At 37.3% G+C, this 24,514-nt stretch overlaps 1 long non-coding RNA gene across 5 annotated transcripts in view; it reads left to right on the top strand.

Moving 5' to 3' along the window:
* The first annotated feature begins 8,468 nt into the window (after window positions 1–8,468).
* The window catches only part of LOC116959349, a 33,936-nt gene continuing 17,890 nt past the window's right edge, over window positions 8,469–24,514 (top strand). For 3 of the 5 annotated variants that reach the window (XR_006165828.1, XR_004405788.2, XR_006165830.1), the window contains exon 1: window positions 23,183–24,446. This is a non-coding gene — a long non-coding RNA (uncharacterized LOC116959349). Of the gene's footprint in view, window positions 8,614–10,417; window positions 10,545–17,511; window positions 21,379–22,307; window positions 22,447–23,182; window positions 24,447–24,514 lie in introns of those variants that run through there. The other 2 variants (XR_006165831.1, XR_006165829.1) reach the window with 2 other exon arrangements.

The following is a 24,514-nucleotide window of genomic DNA, read 5'->3' on the forward strand; positions in this document are numbered from 1 at the left end:
GATCTCAAAAATAGAGCATATTGTTATTCCTAAACTGTGATAGTGTATTTTTATTCAAGGTTTGCATCACATATTGTAATGTATTATGAAAGAAGTTGTCAAAGCGTAATTTCTTACAGGAATGACAACCTACCATGCAAAAGCTGCTTTATTTACAGTGTCTGTGACTCAGTGGACTGATGACACTATCACTTGTTGGAAGTTATAAGTGGAAAAGGCTACAAATAAACCAAGTCTGTAGCTTCCCAGTCATACGCAAAGAAAGTGTTATCTGGTAATATGAAATCATGTAACTACATAAGCACACAATTTTTTACACAGACCTGAAAGCAATTTTTCCCCTTATTGTCGATTTTGTACACCTTTTTCTTTATTGGGGCAAGTGAAATACGCATCAGAAACAGGTGAATGTACGCTTGGTCTGTAAATTTCTATAGGAGGAATACTGGGAGAAGTTTGACCCTGACCTTCTTTGATTGTGAAGGGTTTTGGACAGTTTCTGCATTTGAAAAAGGAATACAGAATTCCTTTGAATGTGAAGTGAATGAGAAATAATCTCTGTTTGGACAGAGGAGTTAATTAGTTCTCAAAACACGTCAGAAAACAGAACTCTTAAGTGTCTGCTGGGAAATGGCCTAGAACATCTTTCATAGCTTGCCATTTTCTGGTGATCTGCAGCATAATAGCAGTGGAGCAAGAGGATCACGTGTGGTTCAGGTTCCTGGTATCTGTTAATAGTGGTGATTTTAGGAAAACATCACACCAAAGCAAAGAAACAAACAAGAATCGCACATTCCTGTGCTAATTAGTGAGTGGCATACTACAAATCAGCTAGATAACTGTGGTTGTTTTAGTTAAAAAAGTGTAGTGAGTATGCAGAGAAGTCAGGTAGGGAGATAACCCTCACACAAAACTAAATACTGCATTTTAAAAAGATACAGTGAGTATAATATTAGTCTATTTCTTTTAGATGTGGGAGGATAATTTAGCCATTATGATTCAGGGAGCAGAGGCAGTCACAGGCCATATTTTCTCATTGTGTATCGATGGGATGTATTTGTACACATTGGTTACGAGTGTTTTGGATCATTATAGCTGTGCCTCTTGTGAAGTGTAGGTGTTTGCATTTCTGACTTTCACAGAGCTGTGAGGGCTTGGAAAAAACACTCTCTGTGCTAGCTTGTGTTGAGTGTGCATGCGTACAGGTTTCTTTAGCAGAATCAGGAATCTATGCCAAGCTCTTGGGTAATGAATGAGCTTGATGAAAGTAGAGGATGGAAAGGTTAAACAGAAGAAGAAAGGTAGATGAATGTATGTTTCTTGAAGGTTACCTATAGGGAAGTTCAGGGATTCAAGCATTAATCATTGGGTTCTGTGCATATTTATCATGGGCAGTTACTGGGTACATCACTGCTCTACCTTTGAAGTTCTGTGTGCTTTCTCCTGCTTCACAGTAACCCAGGACTGTATGTTTGTTTTCTTCCTCCTTCTCCTCTGTGAAGATAAAGGTTGTGCCCTTCCTATAAGGATCGTGGAAAGGGTAATTTTCCCCTTTGGTTTTCCTTCTGTACCACTAAATTAGAGACACTAGGACAACTCCTCTGTAGAATACAGTTCCACCTCTTACTTCCACACTTTCCATACATAGAAATTCGCTTTTCTGTTTGTCTGGGAGCTTGGGGAGGTTTCTTTAGTGTTTGGAAATGAAGTGTCATTTTCATTTCCTCATGAGAGGACTCGATCTGTTGGCTGCAGTGAGAAGGAAGGAGAGCAGTGCTGTGAAACATTCATCATAGCCTCTTGAGGGATGTTTCCCAGGCTGTTGAGTCAACAGCACTGTTCAGGATCTTTGCCCTGACCCCAGGTTTGCGTGATTTTATACCTTCAGAGTGACTTTTCAAATTGGTTCTAAAGTTACTGTCATGGTTTAAGCCCAGAGGGCAACTGAGCACCATGCAGCTACTTGCTCACTCCTTCCCCCTCAGGGATGGGGAGGAGAAAATAAAGCAAAAGGCTCAGGGATCGAGACAAGGACTCAGCTTTGCTCCCAATTTCTCTACCTCCTCCCTACCAGCAGTGGAGAGGGACAGGGCGGTGAGGGTTGTGGTCAGCTCACCACCCGTTGTTTCTGCTGCTCCTTCCACCTCAGGAGGAGGACTCCTCACACTCTTCCCCTACTCCAGCGTGGGGTCCCTCCCACAGAAGACAATCCTCCACAAAATTCTCCAACATGAGTCCTTCCCACAGGCTGCAGCTCTTCACAAACTGCTCCAGCGTGGGTCCTTTCACAGGCTGCAGTCCTCCCAGCAACAGATGGCTCCAGCACCGGCTTACCTGAGAGTCAGGGCCTTCTTCAGGCACAATCACCTGCTCTGGTGTGGGGTCCTCCACGGGCTGCAGGTGGGCATCTGCTCCACTGATGACCTCCCTGGGCTGCAGGAGACAGCTTGCCCTCTTGCCACGGGCTGCAGAGGACCTCCAGCCTGTGGTGAGAGTGCTCCAGAGCACCTCCCCCTCCTACTCCTTTCTTCAACTGACTTTGGTGTTTGCCCAGGTATTTTTCTCACAACTCCAACCCCCTCCCTGTTTCCCCTTCTTAAACACATTATCACAGAGGCTCAGCCACTGTTGCTAATGGGCTTGGCTGTGGCCAGAGGTGGGTTGGGCTTGGAGCTAGGAGAGCTTCTAGAAACTTCTCACAGGAGCCACTCCTGTAGCCCCTCCCCTGCTACCCTGGCACAAACCCAACACAGTTACTAGCATGAATTTTGAAAATACAGGGCATGAACAGAAACAGACCTTCTGTCCCTTGTCTGTTACTATCAGAAAACAGGTATAAGTAGACCATGGGGACCAGGAATTGTAATTGCATTTGGTGTTTTTTCCAGATTCTTTAGCTTTTACAGTTGAGGTGATTCTTACTGAAGAAGTCTCTAGACTTTCATCCTCTTGTAGGGTTTATCTTCCGTGTGTTTGTAGTCAGTGAGTGGGATTTCACAAGTATATCTGTTGTTAGCATTTGGACACCGCATTTCTTAGACTTTTCATTCTTGCTGTGGTCAGTTGTAGTGGAGATTTGATTTTCCTTCCTCTTTGCTGTCTTCTGTAGACCTTTGTTGTATTGTTTCTGCAGTGCTTTGTCACTTTGGTCTTTTCTTGCACTAGAAATATTTCCCAAGCAGTTCTGGAATGGCTAGTACTGATTTAATTTTGACACTGCTGGTAATGGACACCTTGTTTAGATAGATTATTTTATCATCAATCTGGAGAACAGAAATATTCACATTTCTTATAAAAGAAGTTGAGGTCTTTATAGTTTGGTGTTTTTTTTTTTGTTTTTAAACATGTGTGCACACTTCCAAATATTAGGTTTTCTAAACTACGAACTGTACGGGGTAGCAAGTTGCCATTAGCTCTGTTTGCTTGTTTTTCAACAGTAAACAGCAAACTAAACATTAGACTGGAAATGGCAAACAAAAATTGTAAAGGGACAATATGTGATGCAAGCTCTGGCTTCTGGGAAAGTGGAAGGAAAAAGGGAAGAAAATAAAATACCCAGATTTCCCAAATGTAAATTTAATATCCTTGTCTGTTTGAATGTATTGTAGAATATAAATCTCTATTACCTCATATTCCCTCTCCTTTCCAACTGCCTTCCTTTTTATGACACACACTGGATTCAGATTAAGAGTAAGCTTTGTGACTTCTCTAATCTTTTATTTCATATTTGCATATAAACAGTAAGTATACAGCCCCAAAAGGAATGCAAATATTACATCTGTGTCCTCATCAGTGTTAAGACATTTAAGAAGAAGGGAAAATGGATTTATCGTTTGCTATAAAACATTTTATTGAAACAGCTATTTATCATTATAGATATTAATTCAGTGTTGTAGTCAGCTGAGTGGTGTTTTTGGAAATTGCATACTAGGGATGGAAAGAATTAAGCCAACCTTCTGTCATAAGGGAAGCTTATGACAGAAATGGACTGTCTTGCTTTGTACTGTAGTCTGCTAAGTTATCAAACTGGATTTTCTTACTCATCTGTGTATATGTTATACTGTAAAATGTTTTCATCCATTTCACAGACCCAGTAGTAACAACAAAATGTTGATACGCTTAGTACTACAAGGCAGACTGTCTTGCAGTTCCTGTTCTCAGAATGGTATGGGGTCAAGGAGACTCTTGATGTATCCTTAACATTATTTCCACATTCTTTAAATGATTTGCAGGTTTATATAAGTCTTACTTGGGTTTTCCTGTCTTTTTTTAAAAAAATCTCATCCTCAAGAAACTTCATGTTCTCTTTCAAATGTCTTTTAAGATGAAGTAACAAAAATTAGGTGTCTCCCTCAAGGAATTTCGTTTCAGTTAAAAAAAAAATTCTCACAAGAATTACTTTTTGATAGAATTTTCCCCAGGGCCTGTTAGCTGTACAGAAATCTGAGTAGGTCTGGTTATCCTACGAGGATTGTGTTTCATGTCTTAGAATTTCCAAACTGCTTACTGCCTGCGATAGACCTTTCAGACTTTGTATCTTGTAACATTTTTGTAGTGAAGTGTACTGGGAAAATACTCCTGCAAGATACATGTCTTTTATGCAACTTCAGTGCATGCTGACTGGTGAGTTAGCTAAATTAATTTGGTTGCATAGATCCACCACCTGGGGAAAAATGAAATCCTGCAGTGCAGAAGAGAGACAGTAACGCTTTGCCTATTCATCATTTTTCTGTCCATTCCTTGGGAGTTCTGATGTTGATCATAACACTCATAGCAGTAAAAATGTGCAGAGGATCTTGTTGGGTGATTGTGCAGTAGCATCCCTGTAGTCTTTGTTTTCCGTTTGTGCCACTGAGATCTCATTTCTCATGGCAGTATTAGGAGTTGAATGGGAGAATCTTATGGTGCACTGTACTGTCCTTGTATTTTCCTTAAGCATCTGCATGCAGTCCCCCTCTGCTAAATGAATTCTTATGCAGAAAGTGGCTTCACTGTTCATTGAATCTCTAACTGTTGCATTTTTCTGGAAAGCATGTTTGTCATGTGGCAGGATATACCGGTAACAGCTAAGCGAGCTCTGCCTCAGTTTGTGGGTAGGGAGAGAATCATTCCATTCTGATCTTTGCATTACTTGCAGAGTTCACATAAACATTATTGTCTTTTGAGGTAGAAAGGGACCACTCGCATCTGTTAATTTGATGACAGGTTTTGACTGCTGCAGATGGGGTGAACAGGGTTTGACCTAGGAGCATATGTGTGAAAGATAATACAGTCTAGTGCCTATTATTTGGGCAAACTGCTTTACCATATGACAAACATTTAGCCAGTCACTCTTGATAAGTGTCACTGCAAGTGACCTAGAACTATTTTTTTGTTGTTTTGTTTCTGTTCCTTTTATAATCGGGCAGAAAGAAACATTTGCTTTGATCAGTTGTCTTTCTATTTTCTTTTTCCTTTATCCCCAAGTACCAGCTTTTATCATTTCCCACAGGTCTATGCATACAAACGCTATAAACAAGTAGTAAAGTGTCTGAGTCATCAGATATAGTTCCTCGGGGAGTCCTGCAGAAGAGTAGTAGATCCTGATTTTTACTGCTGTTGCAGTGCTTATGTTAAGAATCCCATGACACTGACCTGATACTCATTTATAAGAAACAAATTCATAACCAGATGAAGTAGTTCAGGAATATCAGAATATTTGTAATCTTCTGGTGGGTCTTATGTGACTGCTAAACAACAGATAAATACATAGCAGTAACTCTTTCCCATTAGGTTTTAAAGCAAAAGTGGGAAATAACTGCAGTCATTAACAACTACTAAATTTGCGTATTTATTATATTATGCCAATGAAGAGCAGGACTGTGAATAAACTAATGTTATAACTGACAAGGGATGTTTTCTGGCTGCTGCCTTATGTAGAATCTTATTGCTGTGACAATTGCTGGTTTGATGCCTTCCCAAATGCTGCATTTTCAAATGGCTTCTTCCAGGGAAACATCCTCAAAGAATGCCCTCCAGATTTGATAGTTCCTGCCATAACAAAAATTATGTTTTTTGCCTCTATTTCTGCTCAATGTTCTTTGTATTAGAAAACAGTATCGAAAGTCATATGTGGATGAAATACAGAAATAGTCAATGAAAGGTCAATAAAATGTGTATAGACTATCCTCCTTCCAATGTATTATTTGCAAAGATAACCTAGCAAACTTGTGATGCGTTTATATTCCAGATGTTGTTAATTATTTCTACTGTTGAAAGAGAATTATCTAGGACAGTAAAATAGTCAGCATCAACTCAATATATTCTTTTAAAAAAGTACTTTCTATGTCCAGAAACAATGAAGACAGATAATGCACACTAATAGCACACTAGTGCAGCTGAAATTAGATTTTATGTCAATATCATAAGGTCATCAGAATCTGGTGTACTGTAAATTATTAAATCTAATCCTGACAGTTGTCCCCTGCAGCTTGTGGTCTTAAGAAAGTGATAAGAGCCTTTGAACGGGCAGAAATCCTTGGCTTGTAATAATTTTGTGATGGCACTGGACTTGCATTGCTCATGGCAAGGGCATTGACTTAAAAAGAAATCTAGTGAAATCCAGGGCAGAGAAGAGGAAAAAGTAATAAATATATCACAACTGAGATTTTTCTGATGCGAGTTGAAATTTACATGTGGCAAATGGAGCAAGAACTGCAATGATAGATTTGCTACAGATTACAAGAATTCCCAGCATTGGTATTTATGTTGCTGGGAGAGGTCTACCAAAGGATATGGATGCTTTGGTCACCCATTTGTAGTGAAGTAATTTTAAAAGGCCAGCATTAAGATGACCTTTTTCTGTCCATACTGCTACACAGCAGTTTGTCATGTTACCCATATGGTGTGGAAAAAGTGAAGGCACCTCTTTTCAAGCCTCCTGTTTTGAGAGAAACACCACTCTACTATTATTATTGTAAAACTCATACCACTGTCTAATAGACTTCAGTTCCAGAACTTGCTTAACCTATAGTGCCACCGTTGTCTTATAAGAAGGGATCAGTTAAGCCATTGCCTAATGCTGTAGCGGATAGTTATTGGTATTTAGTAGCACTAGTAGCTCTGAAACATATATACATACCTGATGTGGTCTTCATATTCATCTTCAGGATCATCATCATAGTCTGAGGGTCTTGAAAACAATGCTATTTACAAGGGCCTTCATGTGTCTATATGTGTGTGTGCTCTCCAGGTAGATAAGTTGTTGATTAGTACTGAATATCACTGCATAAATTCCCCCCAGTAAGTTCTCTCTTATAACTGGAAAAAAGGAATCTAAAATAATGAAACTGTGAAATATGTGACATTCTACTAAAATTCAGGACTTTTTCCTGTTGTTTACCAGAAGTTTTTTAACTTGGAGAAATGTATTTATTCTACATAAAATATAAAATTTTATTATTATGTGAAATACGCAGCATTCAGTATGACTAATAAATGCCAGAAAACAAACATAGATCTTAACAGAGAGAGATGGGCCTTTGCCAATGCAGAGTGAAATCTATGGAGTACTGTGCAGTCTGGCTTGATACTGCAAGTTTATGCAAGCAGGCACTAAGAAGCATTGTTAAACTGCATTAATGAATATATGGACCACAGCTCTTTGTTTACAACTTGAGGCAAGAATTTAGCTGTCAGAGCATTAAGAAATGTATTACTTCATAATAATAAGTAGCTTATTGATTGTTACAACAGTTCAATGAGGATAGCAGAAGGAAGATGGGAAGGATATATATTGAGATTACTCTTAAGCTTTCTAGTTTGCTCTGAATCCTGGTTGTAAAAAGACAGCATTGACTTTATGGTCTTTGTTACTGAAAGAGTAAAATGGAGAAAGATAGGAAAGAGTGAAATTCAGATCTAAAAGTAACAGTCCCAAATACTTTATTGAGCCACATATTTTATATTTAATTAGATGATAAAAAAATTATGGCTTTTGAAATGTAGTACTATGAAATCATGTATTTGTGTTACAGCTCAGTATAAACAAGTTTTTATATATATTTTGGAATTTTATATTGTTAATACTCATACATCAAGTTGGTACTGGTGTCAGTGCTATTGTTTTGTATTTTTAAACTCTGTATGTTTGCTTAGTGACTAATTTTTGTTCATCTAGTACTCCTGTATTAATTATACTTCACTTGAATAAATATCTCAAGCTCCTTGACTTCTAAGCACACAGCTTCTAAGAACAGACATAGTACAAGTACTACATTAGAAATAGGCTGAGCTTGACAAGACAAAAGAAGCTTTTTAAATGTATGGATAGCACTGCGTTTTTAACTAGGGATGTGATCCTCTCAGTAAAGGTCTCAAGATGCTAAGTTTTATTAGGTAGAAGAAGTCTTAACCAATATTCAGTTGATGCTTATCTTCCAGGGGAAACTTTTTTGTATTATAAGAGCATCTTGAAAGCATCTCTGGAGTTAAGACTGGAGTAAAGCATCTATGGAATGTTTATCCATCATGATGGATTTCAGAAATAAGAAGTGGGAGGAAGTCCAAAAATACAATTAGTAGTATCGAAAGAGAGTATAAGTGTATGATATGCCTTGACAGCAAATGCAGCAGGTGAGAAATGTTTATTTAACTAGAAAATTATTAAACATGACAATATCCTTCCAGCTTCTATTAAATTTGATGTGGTGTGCCTGAGTGTTTCCAGGAGGTGGTTATCACGTTTGCCTAGCTCAAGGACCTTTGTGCAACGGACAACACTGCAGGTGTTTGATTGCTTAAGTTCTTATATTACCTTAAACAATTCTTTTTCCTTCACCTATTTTCCAACAAACTCACTGCAGCTCAGACTCTGTTCAAATGAAAACCACAGTGTCTGAAGATGGGCATTTGAAAGCAGAAGTGTGTAAATATTTTTGAAACATTTAAGCCTCTATGCCAGCATTTGCTTTCAGAAGTGTCACCTTTCATACACAGATCCATTTTCTTCTCCCTCCTTGCAATGTGAAGATAAACAATCTTAAATAATTGCAGATACTGTATTGTAGGACTGTAATCAGCAGACAAAATAACCTGCAGTTAATCACTTTCATTCCTGTTCTTTTGCTCTATAGCACAATGTGGTTATTGTAGTTATTGACCAGCTTAAAAGGTGTTATTCTGATGCTGTGCAGCGCTTGTATTTACAGTAGACCGTTCAGCCTGCCGTAGCTTTTCAAGTGTGGCAGAGGCTGGCAGCTGTGTTAGGTTATGTAGTTCAGTTTTTCATGTTGCGTAACATCATCATTTTTTGTTGAGACTTTTTCCAGAGTCCTGCTTTGACTGAAGCACTTAAATGTGATGGAATCACAGAAAATAATAGGGGTAGTTGTTGCTCAGCTGACGTTGAAAACCTGGGCAGTTATTATACTGGAACAGAATGAAAAAAAAAAAGTGTTTTTCATGGGAATTTTAAAAATGGTTGTAAAAATACTTGCAAATCTCATTTTTCGTAAGATAGGAAACCATCTTCTGCCATTGGTCCTCCCAACATCTTCCACTAAGTAACTGATATAGAGGACTAAAAGTGAGGGTGGTATGTTTGTATGTTTGATAAATATTCTAACAGACAACTTGAAAAAATTTTGTGCAAATGTCCTGGACGAGTCAAATTCTTCAGCTGTCTTTTCTGAAACCATATATACACACTCTCTTCCAGAGGTGCTGCCTTACTTTCTCTCCTCAGCCTTCATCTGAATGGAGTTGTGGGGAGACTGAGAGTACTTTGGCTATTTGCACAAAAATAAATGCATCAGGCTACAAATTCTTACATCCACAATTGTGATGAAAAATAGGTTTTCTTAAATAGGAACAAAACTTGTACAATTCCTCTTTATGATAGGGATGTACTCTGCAACAGAGAAATGTTAATGCTTCCTGTTGCTTTTAAAATCTGTGTCTCATTGTGACTGGGGGTTTCAGTCTTTTGAACAGATGCTTTTGTTCTGCAACTCACTCAATCATCCAGATTTCTTTAGTTGTATTATACCACCTGGAATGGAAAGAAAAGGAAATGTTTACTGAAAATTACTATCTGCTGGAGGTGAATTATCAGATCTATTTTTCTTGAGACAAATGTTGAAAAGAGCTTCATAAAGATTTTTACAATTTGTAGCTCATTGACAACTTTAATCAATGCTACTGTGGAGGCTTTCAGGTGGGCCTTTCTGCAAAGATCATTCAAAGTGCGATAGCTGATAGAGATGTCTGGCGTGTGTTGTGCTAGGTGGCAATGCTGAAGAGGCTCTCTGTGCCTTAAAAGCAGACATTGGTATCTTTAAAAAATGCATGTGTTGAACATAAGTATGAAAGGGGTTTGTTCTCATGCTTTCTTCTTCCATGTGCATACGTTTTCAAAAGAAATCTCCATTGCTCTTAGGACAGAGAGTGTTTCGTGTTGTGTGGCAGTGATAAAGAGGGACAGTGATCAGTCTCACACTTAACAATCCAACCAAATGACCAACATGCTTTATCAACTGACTTCAACTGCGGAGCACTCTTGAAGGGTAAGGACTTCTTTGTCTTTTAGAAGAAGGATTGTATGCCTGTGAATGAAACTGATCACCCGCTCTGTCTTAAGCAGAGGAAGGTATGGTGATCTTTAGTGTAGTTGGTATCTCAAAGCAGTATTTTGCTTTCTTGCTTTCAATTTCCCTTAAACAGTATCATCCAGCACAAGGTGGAAAGCATGCTGTTGAGAGTAAAGTCAAAAGCTTATGATGAGTGCAACTCTACAATCTGAAACATACCTTACTGGGAGTTTCTCTTTGTTAACACACAGTGTAATTTATGTGTAAAGATAAGGGGGAGCTCCAATTATGCATTTAATGAATAGGAGATGTTATAAAATAATTGACGGCTAATTAGAAACTTCCAAACTTGCTCAGTATTCAAAGACCTTTTCTAATCAAATATAAATTTCAAATACATGCTTTTCTGTCTAACCTTAAGTAGATTCTGTTTCCAGTGACCTTTAATAAAAAACCAGAACTTTAGAGGATTCAAAATGTTGACTAGTTTCCTCATGCACTAATTCCTTTAGAGTAAGCACAAGAGCTTCTGGAAAAAAATAAACAATTTAATTCAGTAATGAGACATATACACATAAATATAAAAAAAGGATATTGTTTATAAAAGATATATAGGAGAGAAAGGCTATATAGGGAAGGATATAAAAGCATGTATCTCTCCTTTATAAAGGATAAAGTTGTTATCCTTTTATCACTGTTTTGCAGCTTGCATAAGATGTCCTTGCTGTCTTATTCTAGTTCTTGGTTTTGAGTTGGCCATTCCTTATTTTCCTAACTGTTGCTAAATAGTACTGTAGGTGAAAACTTCAGAATACGTATACAAAGACTGAGGTACAATTGCCGGGCCCTGGGCACACTACTTTCAGCTTAGAACTAGAACATTTTTCCTGATTGAATGGCTCCTGCTGCTAAGAAAAACTAGCACTCTAGCTGCTGTCAGCCAGACAAAGTATCTTGGAAGATTTTGGCTAATGGTGGTATCTAGTGACATAACTACGGGCTAAAGGAAGCAGTCATGGGTTTTGACCAATTCTGGGTGAAAATGCTCGAATGAATTAGTTGACACTGCAAAATTCACAATATGATTATTTGAAGAATGTATTACCCTCATTCTGAAGTGAGGTAGTATTACTCTGTATGCAAGACACTGCAAATAACTTGTTCAGCAATTTGTTCAAAGCGTATTATAAAATGTTTTAAATAAAATGTTCACATAGCATTTGATTGGCCTTAGTTCAGAGTAGTAATGTCCTAATTTAGGGTAAGAGAATAAAATCACTTCCACATGTTTTGACTGATGCTATTAAGATATTAGATATTAAACTTTCCCAGTACCTTTGCTACTTTTATACTGCACTTAGTGAAATTTAATGTCCAGGAGCAGAGACGATGACAGGCTGACATTTCTGAATACAACCCTTCCAAACAGTTTGATACCAGGTCAAGTAATCAAATTAGGATATTTCAGAGGATTACTAAGATTTTAATATCCTTCTCCTTTGATGTCACTTAGAAAGTGGCTAACAATTCCAGCACATCAAAATATTTTTGAATAATGTTTCTGAAGGCTTTTAGAGTCTTAATTTGAGTGAAACTTGGTTCTACTTTGCAAAGGCTGTAAGACCATTCAAACTAATCAGGCTTTTTTACTAAAAAGCTTTCTTTGATAAATGGTTATTTTTATCAAGACTTCTAAGTGCATTAAAATGCATTAGTCACATGTCTTGTTCAGTACTCATCACTGAAATATTAGCTACGCAGGGTTGAGGTGATAAAAAGGTGCCACGCACTTAATACTCGTAGTACATTACGTGCTGTCATGGTACCAGTTTTCAGGGAAAGTTCAGTCAAGGGTAGTTCAGTCTGTGGAAAAAAAAATCTACCAGCCTGTCCTTTCTTCTTTCCTCTTTATTAAGCCTCTGAATGTGGAGAGCTGGCTGGATAATTCCCCTGACTATTTCTGGGCATAGGTGTTAATTTAAAATAGTTTCACTGAATCTAAGTTGACACCATCAGTATCTGAATTTACAAGAGGTTCCTGGAAATTCAACTTATCCTGTTCCCTCCGTAATGCTTCAGTGTCTCATACTATAAGAAATCCTATGCACTGTTGGAGGCCTTGTTAAGTTTCCAGAGTGAAAACTCTGGACTTAATTTAGTTTTCTGGTAGCATTAAAATAATGAGTCAAATATGAGCATAAATGTTGAAGAAAAGGTTGCCCGAGTTCCCCAGCTGAGAAATAAATGGGACTGATTAATGTGCTCTATACTTGCTAGTTTTTTTGTTGTGTTGAAGAATGCAGATTTCAAATGTTTTTCCTTTTGTTTTGTTTCTGTTTTTTTTGTTTTGTTTGTTTTGTGTTTTGTTGTTGTTTTTTTTTTGTTTGTTTGTTTGTTTTTGTTGTTGTTTTTGGTTTTTTTAGTTTGTTCTTGTTAACTGAGGGACTTCACAATGAAGCCTTTTTTAACCTTCACCTGGAAAACACTGACATGCATTTTTGTAAGAAGATGAGTGCTTGTGATTTGTTTAGGTGAACTCTTTCTTATGGCCTTGTAATGTATCAGGCTATTGCAGTACTTTCCTACAGAGAAGATAACTCGTGTTTAAAGCCACAGATGGGCTAACTGGTCAGTGCAGAATAATAAAGGTGTAATTGGCATTCATCCATGCAGTCAAAATAGTAATTAAAAAAAGCCTCAAGTTTGGGGATTTTTTTATTAATAGCATTTACAAATATTTTGCTTAAATGTTTTTTACAAATTTCTAAAAATGCTACAAATTTCTAGAAATGTTTTTTACAAATTTCTACAAATATATTCCTCGCTGTATTAATGTAGAAACTTGCAATGGAATCTTTCTACGATTTGCCATTAGTGTTGATATGAAGAAGAAAAAGAGATAAACATCTGAGAAGAAAGCTATAAAGTGGTGTATTGAGACACTCCCAGAAACAGGTTCCTGAGATCAAAGTAAATTGCAGCAATTCATCTTCTGCTTGTTAAATGTATATAAAGAACTTGAAAAGAAAATTGCAAACTTTTCTCTCAGCCCATAAGGCTGCAAGTTCAGAAGGTAGAAAATAAACCTTATCATTAATTAAATATTACATTAAGGATTTATGTGATCAATGACACTTCCAGAACTGTGTTTTTCGTGAGTGGGTTACAGTCCTAGATATCTTCTGTAGGTTTCAGTAAGAAGAGATTTATTTATCTTAAAATATATTAAAATAAAGATTAATTAAAATTAAAAATTGATCATATTTGTCAAATCATTCTCCTTAAATACATGTATTATTTTCTAATAAGCAGTAATATTCATCAGTCTGTGGTGTATTAGAAGTACATCATGAATATGTACTAACACTACTACTGTGAGTGAACTGACATGTCATTTTTATTATGATGATGAAAAATTTTGAGTGTTGCCATCAAGCATCAGTTTGATCTCTGCCTCATTAACAGACCTTACTTAAGATGTCATTCAGTTAATGAGAGGAGTCATTAAATATCCTTTGTGTAGTGGTAGTTGAAATGGTAAGGAGCCACCAGTGAGCTGTGTGGGAAGATCAGTTATAATTTACACTGTACCTGATAGATGAAGGTTTGCATTGAACGTGTGCTTGAAGCTCTATTTTGGCTCATCTTTGAGGCAGAAAGTGAAGAGAGACAGCTGAGGATGAGAAGTCATCGGTAGTAATGCAAAAGATTATCTCCCCAGGAGAAATGGGGATCTTTCCATTGTAAATAGACAATTTTACATTAAAAAAAAAAAAACTTGGATTGAACAATGAATTGCTCCAGCTTAAAGGAGCCAACTAATTCCAATACTGACAAGTGACTTCACTTAAAAAAAATGAGATCAACTTCTATCCTCCACACTGCAGCCATGGTTAACAGAGATTTGGTTGTAGAGCTGGAGTCTGAACCTCTGTCAGATCTCCAAGTATGTTTTGACTATGTTGTCTGGTTTACAGCCAACTACTGTTTTTCTGCTAAGGCTCTGTCAGGCTACGTCCTAGTTTCAGAACAGTGTCTTCACTATGTTTCAGACCCCAAGTGCAGTATCTACACCAGATTTAATTAAAAGTGGGAATGCTAATCAGCGTGTCTTCCTGTAACTGTGAGATGTCTGAGACCTTGTCTGCAGTCACTGTCCCAAAGTTAAGTGGCTTTTGCCTTCTGACATTGTGGGAAACATTGAAATAATGCTTCTGGATCACAGATCCCGGAGTCTGCAGTGCCAACATTCCTTATAACTGAAACTTCTGAATAGCAGAAAGTTCATTCAGGGATACTTTGGCTGCGAATACTTCAGTGTAAATGTTGCATAATTGTGTTCTATAACAAATACCCTTCCTACATTTGCAAAATATAAAATAACAGCAAGACCTTTTACTGATGAATATGTGTAAGAAAGGTAAAAAGGACCTTGAATAATTTAATGCCCTTTTTTGCAATGAATTAGATCACATCTATGCACTATAGCAGATACCTGTTTCAAGGTCCTGAGATCTTGTTTAGGCAGATTGCTGTAACCAGGGCATCTCTGTTGCCTTTATGGACTGTGCACCTGGATTATCTTCCCATAGTGTGTATTACAGGAGGAAGTATGGGGAAGTAGAAGTACACACAAAAGCTAGGAAGTAGGTAAATGTCCTGAAGCATAGCAGTTGCTATAATAGATAATAGTTGAAGTCAACAAAGGGAAGAATTATTTACTTTGCTGCTTTAAAGAAAGAGGAGAGGAGCGAGGAAGAGGGAATCGAGTGGAAATAGTGTGCAATAGCTATAAATGCTTACATATGCATGTTGTCTAAGAGTACTGAAATTTCATGGGTTATATTTTACTTCTACAGGAATTTTGTGTTTATACTTAATTTCTAGGAACCCAAGGGCAAATCAAAGCAATTAAAATGTTGAAGACTTAAAGTGCAGAAGCTTCAAGTAAAGTACCTTTAGCTGATTAGTGGCACAATGCATGTTTAATGAGAAATAAAATAGGATTGCATTATTTCTTAGGAGGATAAGGAGAGGCATTAGATACCTGCATTGATAATAGAGGGCTTAGAAATAGTCTTAACACTATGAGCTGCTTTTCTAGAAAAAAATAGGAAACTTCTATATGGCCTAATGCACAGATAAGAAAAGCAGTGAAACAAATAAATTTGTTAGAGTCCTTTCACTAAAAAACTTATTGCGAGGTGAATTTTTAACATAGTCCCATCACTCTTTTGATCTGTTTAGATTCATCCCTTTGGTATGTATCCACGTTTCTCTATTTTTGTCAAATCATTGTTTTGTCTTGAAGTCTGATTTTAATGCAAACTAGTTTATATAGAAAGTGCAGGCTGTAAAATTTAGAATTATTTTTGAATGACCCACATATAAAATGCTACCTCCCGTATTTTCCCACAGCAAACAAAATTCTGTTAAAAACAGGGCTCAGAAATACACTTTATGAAATATTTCTTCTCAGTTATCCTGTTGTGGCAGTGTACCAAATGAAGGGAATAAGAAAAGTCCTTTAATTGGGAAGATTGGCAGCATTTATGTTTTTAAATCAATTCAGTTTTAAATATGCCTTTATTGTCTGGGTTAAATTGGTAGGCAGTGAAGAGGAATGCTGTTCTCTAAACAATAATTGGTCTATTTCAGCTCTCAAATTGTGTCACAGTAGCAGACAGTGTTCTCCTTTCTCTTTTTTTCTTGCTTTCTTGAAAAAGTGATTGAAACTGTGATCATTGCTGTGTTGAGGCAGTGTACTCATAAAAATAATATTTTTCATGATGGATAGATCCTCCTCTTTACCCCTGTTTGTGATGGTGTTGTATTGTAAAACACCTTGAAGAAGAATGTAGAAATCTGCAGTGTGAACAAAATATGCTGAAATGCACTGAGTGAGTACAGCAAGCCCAGTTACTGCTGGAATTTATTTTTGTTAATGAACACTTCACATTCTGTATGGGATTGTGATAAAATGAAATAAATTAGATGATTAATCTTACACTATTTTACATTCATCATATTTCTAAATGTGCTTTTTAGTCAAAACAGAATGCCTGGGGTTAGGGCGGGGAGATGACAATACTGGTCTGCAAAGCTCATATGCTACAGTACTTCTCTCTGGTTATATCTCAAATTCCTCTGACAGTAAATATGTTGGGTTGAGTGTTGTAGAAGGTCATAGCTATTATCTCATGAGTCAAAGCACGAATGCTTTGGATCAACCTGATTTTTTTACTGAAGTATGTGCACACTTAAAAGGGTATGATGGGATCTGTGGAGCTGTAAGGAGATTCTCTGCCCTGGTTTGAATACAGTGCGCACCAGGGCAGTTGGGGAACCTACCTGTACGGTATATACAATGTATAATATTAACTAGTATTTATGTTATTGTTAACAGTGAAAATTGCTTGATGTTATGTTGCTGTGAGTATCCACGTTTAACAAATGCCATAGACCAGATAGGGCTGCTTGACAGCAGAGAACTAGTCCAATAGCCTGCAGGAGCACCCCACGAACCTCGAAAGAGTGTCAGGGAGAGGATGGTGCCGACTTCCAGCTGAGGAAAGTAGCCAGTAGCATGTAACAGGTTGCTTCCCAATTCTGTTTCAGTTCTTTGCAATGCCTTCATGTTCTTTGACATGTCTTCCGGGCTGCATTGTGCTGGATGGAAAGTGACTTCATGGGGTGAAAGCTCAGGCCCTGGCCTGCTGACTCCTGCCCTAGACTTATGGCACTGAGTCTCACCCATCCTGTCTTAGATTCAATGTATGGCTGTAAGTCCATAAAGCATGAGGGAGCCTGAATGGAGATGGTGGCAGAGAAAACAGAGTGGGGTACTTCGCAATGTCTGAGTATATGTATGATGTTTGTATTTGGTCCAGTCCTGCCCCTGCTGTGGAGCAGGGCTAGAAAGAGACCTGGTGGGAGTGGTAACTCCTTTCTGCAGCTTGGGAAATGTGAAGGAGAAAGAGGCAAAGAGAGTGGCTATAGCAGGGAAGTCTTCCTATCCCATCTCTATTTCACTCTCACTGTGGAGAGGGGGTGTAAATTAATTACTAGACCAATGGAGGGCAGAAGGGGTTGGGTAATCTGGATGAACTGTGCTTCAGTAGAATTTAAAGAGTTGTGAGAGTAGGAATCTTGGTAAATCCAAATCAGAAAATGCTTGTAAGTGAGGACCATGAGGCATTATCATCTTTAGTTAGTGTCTGGATTAAAGATATGCTACCTGCAATGCATGTTTAATGCATGATACTCTACACTTCTGTGCAAATAGAGTACTCTTTGCAGAGAGAGATGTGTAGGGATTCTTATGAATAGAGCTGTTGCTGCAAATTCTTTACACAGCTGATGATCTGGGAAAAGGTATGTTTGTGTATGGTAGGGAGGAAGTGCTTTCATCCCAAAGATGTTCCAAATCAAGTGCTGACATTGTTTAGACTCCGAAGATATAAAAGATAGCAGGCTCAAGTGTCTGGATGCATGTTAGATTATCATGTTGCATGGACCCAGATCTGTGACTGCTCTTCAGCTTTAGTTGTCCTCTGCACATAACAGCATTTTCTGTCATTACAGTGCAGGGCTGAATGGTTTTGTGTTGCTGCATAATTAGATTTTGTTTCAAAATGAGAAATGAAAACGTTAAATGTGGAAAAACTATGAGTAAAAATGTTAACCAATATTTTTAAAGTAAACCACATATCTTAACATGTTTTTTATTAGGCAATTTCTGAGGTGAATTTCTGGAAGCAGTAGAAGGCCTGCTGCCAAAGGACACTTCAGCCTCTTTGGCATGAACATAGTCGGACTAGCAGCTCCAGTTTGGGGCATTCTTTTGCCTTTGATAGACCCAGGATAGCCCAAGGGTGTTGGATGGAAACAAACCTGACTCTTATTTCGAACAGTTTAAGATTCCCATGATTATTTTTTTTTCCTACCACAAATCATCTAAACTTGAACAGCCACACTGTTTAGAGAGGTCATAACTTGTACTAGGCCTAAATTTTGTCTTATTTTGGTTTATTTTACCTTTTCTGGTATAGTCTCTTTTTTAGGATTAATTCATTTTGTTGCCTTAACAAAAGTAGGTGTTTCCTGAAGGGTAGCAGGTCCTGGGAATGATAATACAAGCTATGGTTAGTATTGGGAGCAGTGATCAGAGGAAGAAGTTAATGTTGCAGGCACATAAAATGTTTGAGGTTGAACTCAAGTAGATGTTTATAGTTGCATAAACACAAATTACAGATTAAAAAAAACCTGTCCCACAAATATTCACAAATCATAAGCAGCTGTAACATCAGCATGCAATTGTTTTTTGTTTATTAAATGTTTGTCTTGGACACCTAGAGCATGGCTAGTCCCTATATTCATATTAGTTAGCCTTTTTGCAAAAAAAAAAAAAAAAAAAGATTCTGGTGATTTGGAAAACTCAAGTGCAACCTCTTCCAATGCCCAGTGGCTTTGAGCCCACACCTTGGCCTTCCACCTTTGCAGAGTAGGAGCCAAGTGTTGATAGACGTAGACATTGCCTCCTCCAGGGTTAGCCTAGCCTTAAGTAAAGGTTAGGAATCTTGTTAAAGTGAACACCTAGATTATCACAGTAGTCAGTAGAGGCATCTTCAGGGGCAATTCAGTTCACCTAGTTTACACATCACTTGCGGGATAGGTTGAATTACCTGCTGGGGTTATGTATCTCCACATATGGGAAGGACTAGTTGATGAGAATGGAACACCAGCTTTTACACAGCTGAAGTGAATTGAGGTGGTTCCATCTCCTCTTCACTGGTTATGACAGCCCAAGACTTGGAATTAATAGAAGGGTAAGATTAAATTCAGCTCAGGCTTTATAAAAAAAGACTTAAGAGTCGTTGTCTTTGTGCTCTGTGTCCTGTTAGTGCCCTCTTGGCTTCAGTGTTTATGGTGTGCTGGAAGAACCCTGTTCAGTGGCAGTATTATCTTTGTCTCACATGTATCCAAATACAAGTTGTTGCTTTCCTAGCCAGTGTGCTGTTGGCACATTACTCAGAAAATTTCTGGACAGGTAGGTTGCCATATTGCAGGACTGCTGATCTCGGTTCATTAGAGCAGTATGAGATACTTCCTGTATTTCTGTGCCTTTTTTATATGGCAACAGGTGAGAACGATTTGACTATGCTGAGAAAATGCCATTACCAGTTCATTTAAAAGGCCACATTGTACTTTTTAACAGTATACCTTTCTAAACAATGTTCAAGCAAGATAGGGATATATTTAGAAGATGGATGTTCCAGCTGTTGGCTACCCAGAAGTGACATAACACTATAATTCTAAATAGGATAAGGCTTTAACGGGTATCCTAGAGGAAAAAAAAAAAAAGCTGTTTATTAGTAGAAATGTACTAAACTGTCTGCATTTGACAAAGTGCTAATGAAGGACGTTACTTCTAGAGAAACAAATGAAAACGTCAATTAAAAAAAAGTAATGGCTCTCTGAGTTGTGGGTTGGTTTTTTGTTTGTTTTTTTCTTAAGAGAAGTGTTGGGTGTGTTTGTCATATTGCTTGAAAAGCTTTTGGTTTGTCTTTGTTGCCTTAGTTCTGTGGTTTGTTTTGTTTTGGTTGTTTGTTGTTTTCCCCTCTTCTATAGCTGCTGCATGGGAGTTGGATTTCATTTAGGCTGGAGGATTAATTTAATATTCTGGACTAATGCTTTTTCTCTATTTTATGTTTTATTTTTCCAATATTTTACAGAGCACCTTCCAGTGAAAATGTGTCCAAGAGCACAGTGCCTGCATTTATCAACTTTGAGTTGTCTAATCTTCAGATAACTGAGTAACAATTTCTGTTGGGGAGAATGGGATTAGAATGGGTGCAAACTACTCATGAGACCTTGCTCTCTAATAAGAGGAAATAATTTTGATTGCTAAAACAGATAATCTAAGAGACTTTTCCCAAAAGACCCTACAAATCTTTGCTTAAGACCTCCTTTTCGTAAGTTTGCTGTGAAGCTGACAGCATTCATTGTCCTGCCAGTGGAACAAACATAAATGTGGTGAATGTGGAAGCTGCCACACAACTGCTCACCTTCCAGGTGAATGGAGCTGTAGCCACAGATTTCGACCTTGGGCCTTACATGTGTGGCCATAAAAAGGTTTCTTGTATTAAGTCTCTTTTTAGTAGATGTCTCATAGTTGCTGGAGAAATTTGCCCCTCTGCTGCTGTTTTTCTGGTAGTGTTTCATGGCAACTGAGGCTGGCACGCTGGCAGCCTAAATCTCCTGGCTTTGCACTTCAATACCTGATAGTGACATTTCATATCTCAGCATAGAGTAGAAAGAGAAAGAAGATCCTATCAACTGTAGAGCATTAGAGAAGCAGAAATTCCCTCTTTACAATTTTCTAATGCAAACCAGCATTTCTACATGGTAACTGTTCATCATGAAGTAATAGGTAATCTTAGCGTTTGCTCGACAGGCAAGCTTTCTGATAAGTAATGTATGTGTAAATGTTTCCTTTACTTTAAAGTGTATTGCTGTGTTCAAATAGTAGTTAGAAGGCTTAGTGAGAGCATTAAGGAAAGAAGCTTATTCATAGCATTAACATTAGCTGAGACGTTGACATGTTAGGCTGCAACGGCTTGTACAATGCCATACACAGACAGAGGAACTGTGCACTTCCATGCAGTGAACTGTTTAGTTTTTAATGCTCTGTATATTTTCTTATGTTAGATGTATCTCTAATTATGTGTTCTCCTAACAGAATAAAACCAGCTACTTGAGGATAATGTCTGGAAAAAACAGACACTAGAAAGCAAGTTGCTGTGCTGAGGTAAGAAAGCAATCATTGAAGCAGAGTGAACATAGGACATCTAGTCTGCAATAAGGGTGGCAGAAGAGACTTGACTTCTGCTGCTGCCCATTCCCAATATAAAATGTGATTAAGTTGTAACAAAACATCAAGTGTTTGTGTTCTGTTTGGAATCTCCAGAGGTTGAATACTGTAGTCCTACCAAATATTGCCTCTGTTAACACTTGCAAGATTAGATGCTGGACCCAAATGAACTAAAGGCAAGCAGTATGCAGAGTGTATTTAAGGCTTAATGACCCTTTTGGAAAGATTCAGAAGACACATGTTCTTAAATTTGTTGCTTACAGCGGAACTGACAAACCAACATTGATTTCAAAGACATTTTTTCAGTAATGTGCCTCCTGTTCATAGGTCTCCACCTCAGATTGTCCTTAATTATGTAGTATTCAGTTAATTTCACAGGTTGTTCTGGTGTTCTAATATGAATTTTCCACTTCTATTAAGAGTCATCAGGGGTTATCTCAGATTTTTTTCCTCTCTGCCCAACCCTCTTGAGTCCACAGAAATTCATGAAGGCTCACTTTCTCTCTGTTTAAGCAGCAAGTTGAACTTTTAGTGACATCTTGCTTTAAGCTCAGTCATATGCTGAGAGAGTTGCAGTTATCAGCCCTGCTAAAGACACAAAAATAATGTCCTCAGCATCAGAAGATTTTTTTTTTAAAATGATAATTAGTGTCTTCATAGGTGGATTGTTCCGTTATTTAACATAATATGAATTATTTTTATTTACATAAACAAGGACCACAACAACCTCTGTCATTTCTAATTAGTTAAGGCATCAGTAATAATTCTAAATTAGCCTTTTATGCTAAGAAAAGTGATCAAAATTTGTCATTTATGCTGGTAAAAACCCCACATTTCTGTTTTTTTAAACTCTTTGCTTCATACAGTAATGTCCAGCAACACAGTATGGTTAAAAATCCTTCCCATGATTGTAATATATAAATGAAGATGTGCTTTCATCTGAGTTATATATGATTGCATCCACTTCATGTGAATGAGAAATTGGGTGGAAGTGAATAAAAAATGGTAAGTAGATTTTATTTATTTTCCCACTGTCTTAGATTTTAGGATGCCAAAGAGTTTAATATGTGTGCTAAGTTAGACTACGAAGGCAATGGCAAAATGAACAACTAATGAAATGCTGGATACCCCTGCCTATTTCAGGCTAAGTGCAGGGAATTCTTAATTCACTGAACTGAGACATGGGCTCAAAAAGGTCAAAGTACTACAGAGGCCATTCCCCCATTTCAGCTAACATTGTGTTAATCAGAATGTCATCCGTGCTACAGAGTAATAGTTATGCCCACAACTTGATTGGCTCTGACATTTTAACTTTACTTTTGCAAACTTGTAAAGTGACAACCAAAATAAATGTTTCCTGTGTTTCAAATAAACAACTCAGAGAATCTTTCTCTTCCTCCTGTGAAGTTGATCACATTTGTCATCAAGTCTTGAAGAATATATCTGGGTTATTCTATTTTACCATCTAGTTCAGTATACAGTAATAGTAATTACACTACTTAGTGATTACCTTTCCTCACAACAGGTGGGACGAACCTAGGCAAGAGTCTACATAACATATAGCTGCACAACACTGTTAGCTCCCAAAATCCTATACAGGACAAGATGGCATTTAATAAAAATCTGCAGCCCAACTTTACTATCTTATGGAACTCCGAACTGAAGACTAATCTGATAATATTTTTACTCATGAACATAACAAGATAGTTTTAGAAATTACAGAATAAAGGAATAATTTAGGATATACAGAAACCTTTATTTTTTTTAATTGAACTTCACCTTTGTACTTAAGAAATATTTTAATGACAAAATGCCATAGAATTTCTTAGGGTGAAATGACAGTTGAAAAAAGTAAAAAAAAAAAAAAAAAAAAAAAAAAGAGAAAAAAAAAAAGAATTAACATTATGCTTATATAAACATTTATTTTGTGTATTAGTACACTGTGACTCTGAAAATGAAATTTTAGAACACTCTGTATCACTACTATGAGCACTTTCACCCTCTCCTGAAGTTATACTTTGATCTCTCAAGCTTCATATATTTAGTTAAAATTATATCCTTTGATAGACTGGCATACTAAAAAAAACTCTTTAAACTTTTCCTCCATTCAGCTTTACAGTACTGTGCTGAAGCAGAGAGAATATTCCATGCTCAGATTATTTCAGGTCCCTTCACTGAACTTCTTCAACCTTGTAATGTAAACTGACTTAGAAAATTTAAGTCATAGAGAGACTACTCTTCCCTCTGCAAAACATAAACTAGTAGCTCATTCTTGAAATTGTTAATTAGCTGTGATTATTAAAGAGCTCCCAGCTCTATGTAAGACCAAATTTTAAAAGCAGTCAGTGGCTTAAAAGATACCAAAGTATACAGATTTTTAAGACTAGTATCTGAAATACTACTTGACTTCCAGAGAAACAACCATTTGGGTACTTGGGTACCTACCTATTTCAAAGTAGTCTAGCCTTAGATTTTAGTTCCCATTTCCCAGATGTTCCCTTGAAAATGAGACTCTGAAAAGGTTCCACAAAGCGAAACCAGGCAGGGAATAAAAGCAAAATAATTTTCTTTCATCTGCAATCAGACATTACCTATGCTTAGGTTATTATTACATGATGGTAGTCCACATTTCGTCCTGTCCATCTGCAGGTATGGCTGTTTCACTGCTGCAAGGAAATGCTACAGTGGTAATTTTAGAATCTCACAAGTCCCACAAATCAAGCTTGAAGAAGCCTCCTAGATAAACCATTGTGACTAAAATGTAATTAAACTGACTCTTCAGCACAGTATTTAATCTCTCACCATATTTAAATATCTGTAATAACCTCTAGGGAACAATGTTCTATGTACGTATACAGAAAAACTGATAGAATGCATTATTTTTTTCAGCCAGTATTGTTTGTGTTCTTCCCTCTTCAGGTGCTAAAGCTGTGCTATCTCTATTTCTAGATAACCTGTGGCATGGATTATAAGGTGTTCAACTAAATACTTAAAAAAATAAACAGGTATGTGTTAATTACATTAAGACTTTTTTTTTTTATTTAACAGTAAACAAATCAGATGCACTTGCTAA

The sequence above is a fragment of the Tyto alba genome, unplaced genomic scaffold (genome assembly GCF_018691265.1).
Source record: "Tyto alba isolate M040663 unplaced genomic scaffold, T.alba_DEE_v4.0 Super-Scaffold_28, whole genome shotgun sequence".
In the NCBI taxonomy this organism is placed as follows: Eukaryota; Metazoa; Chordata; class Aves; order Strigiformes; family Tytonidae; genus Tyto; species Tyto alba.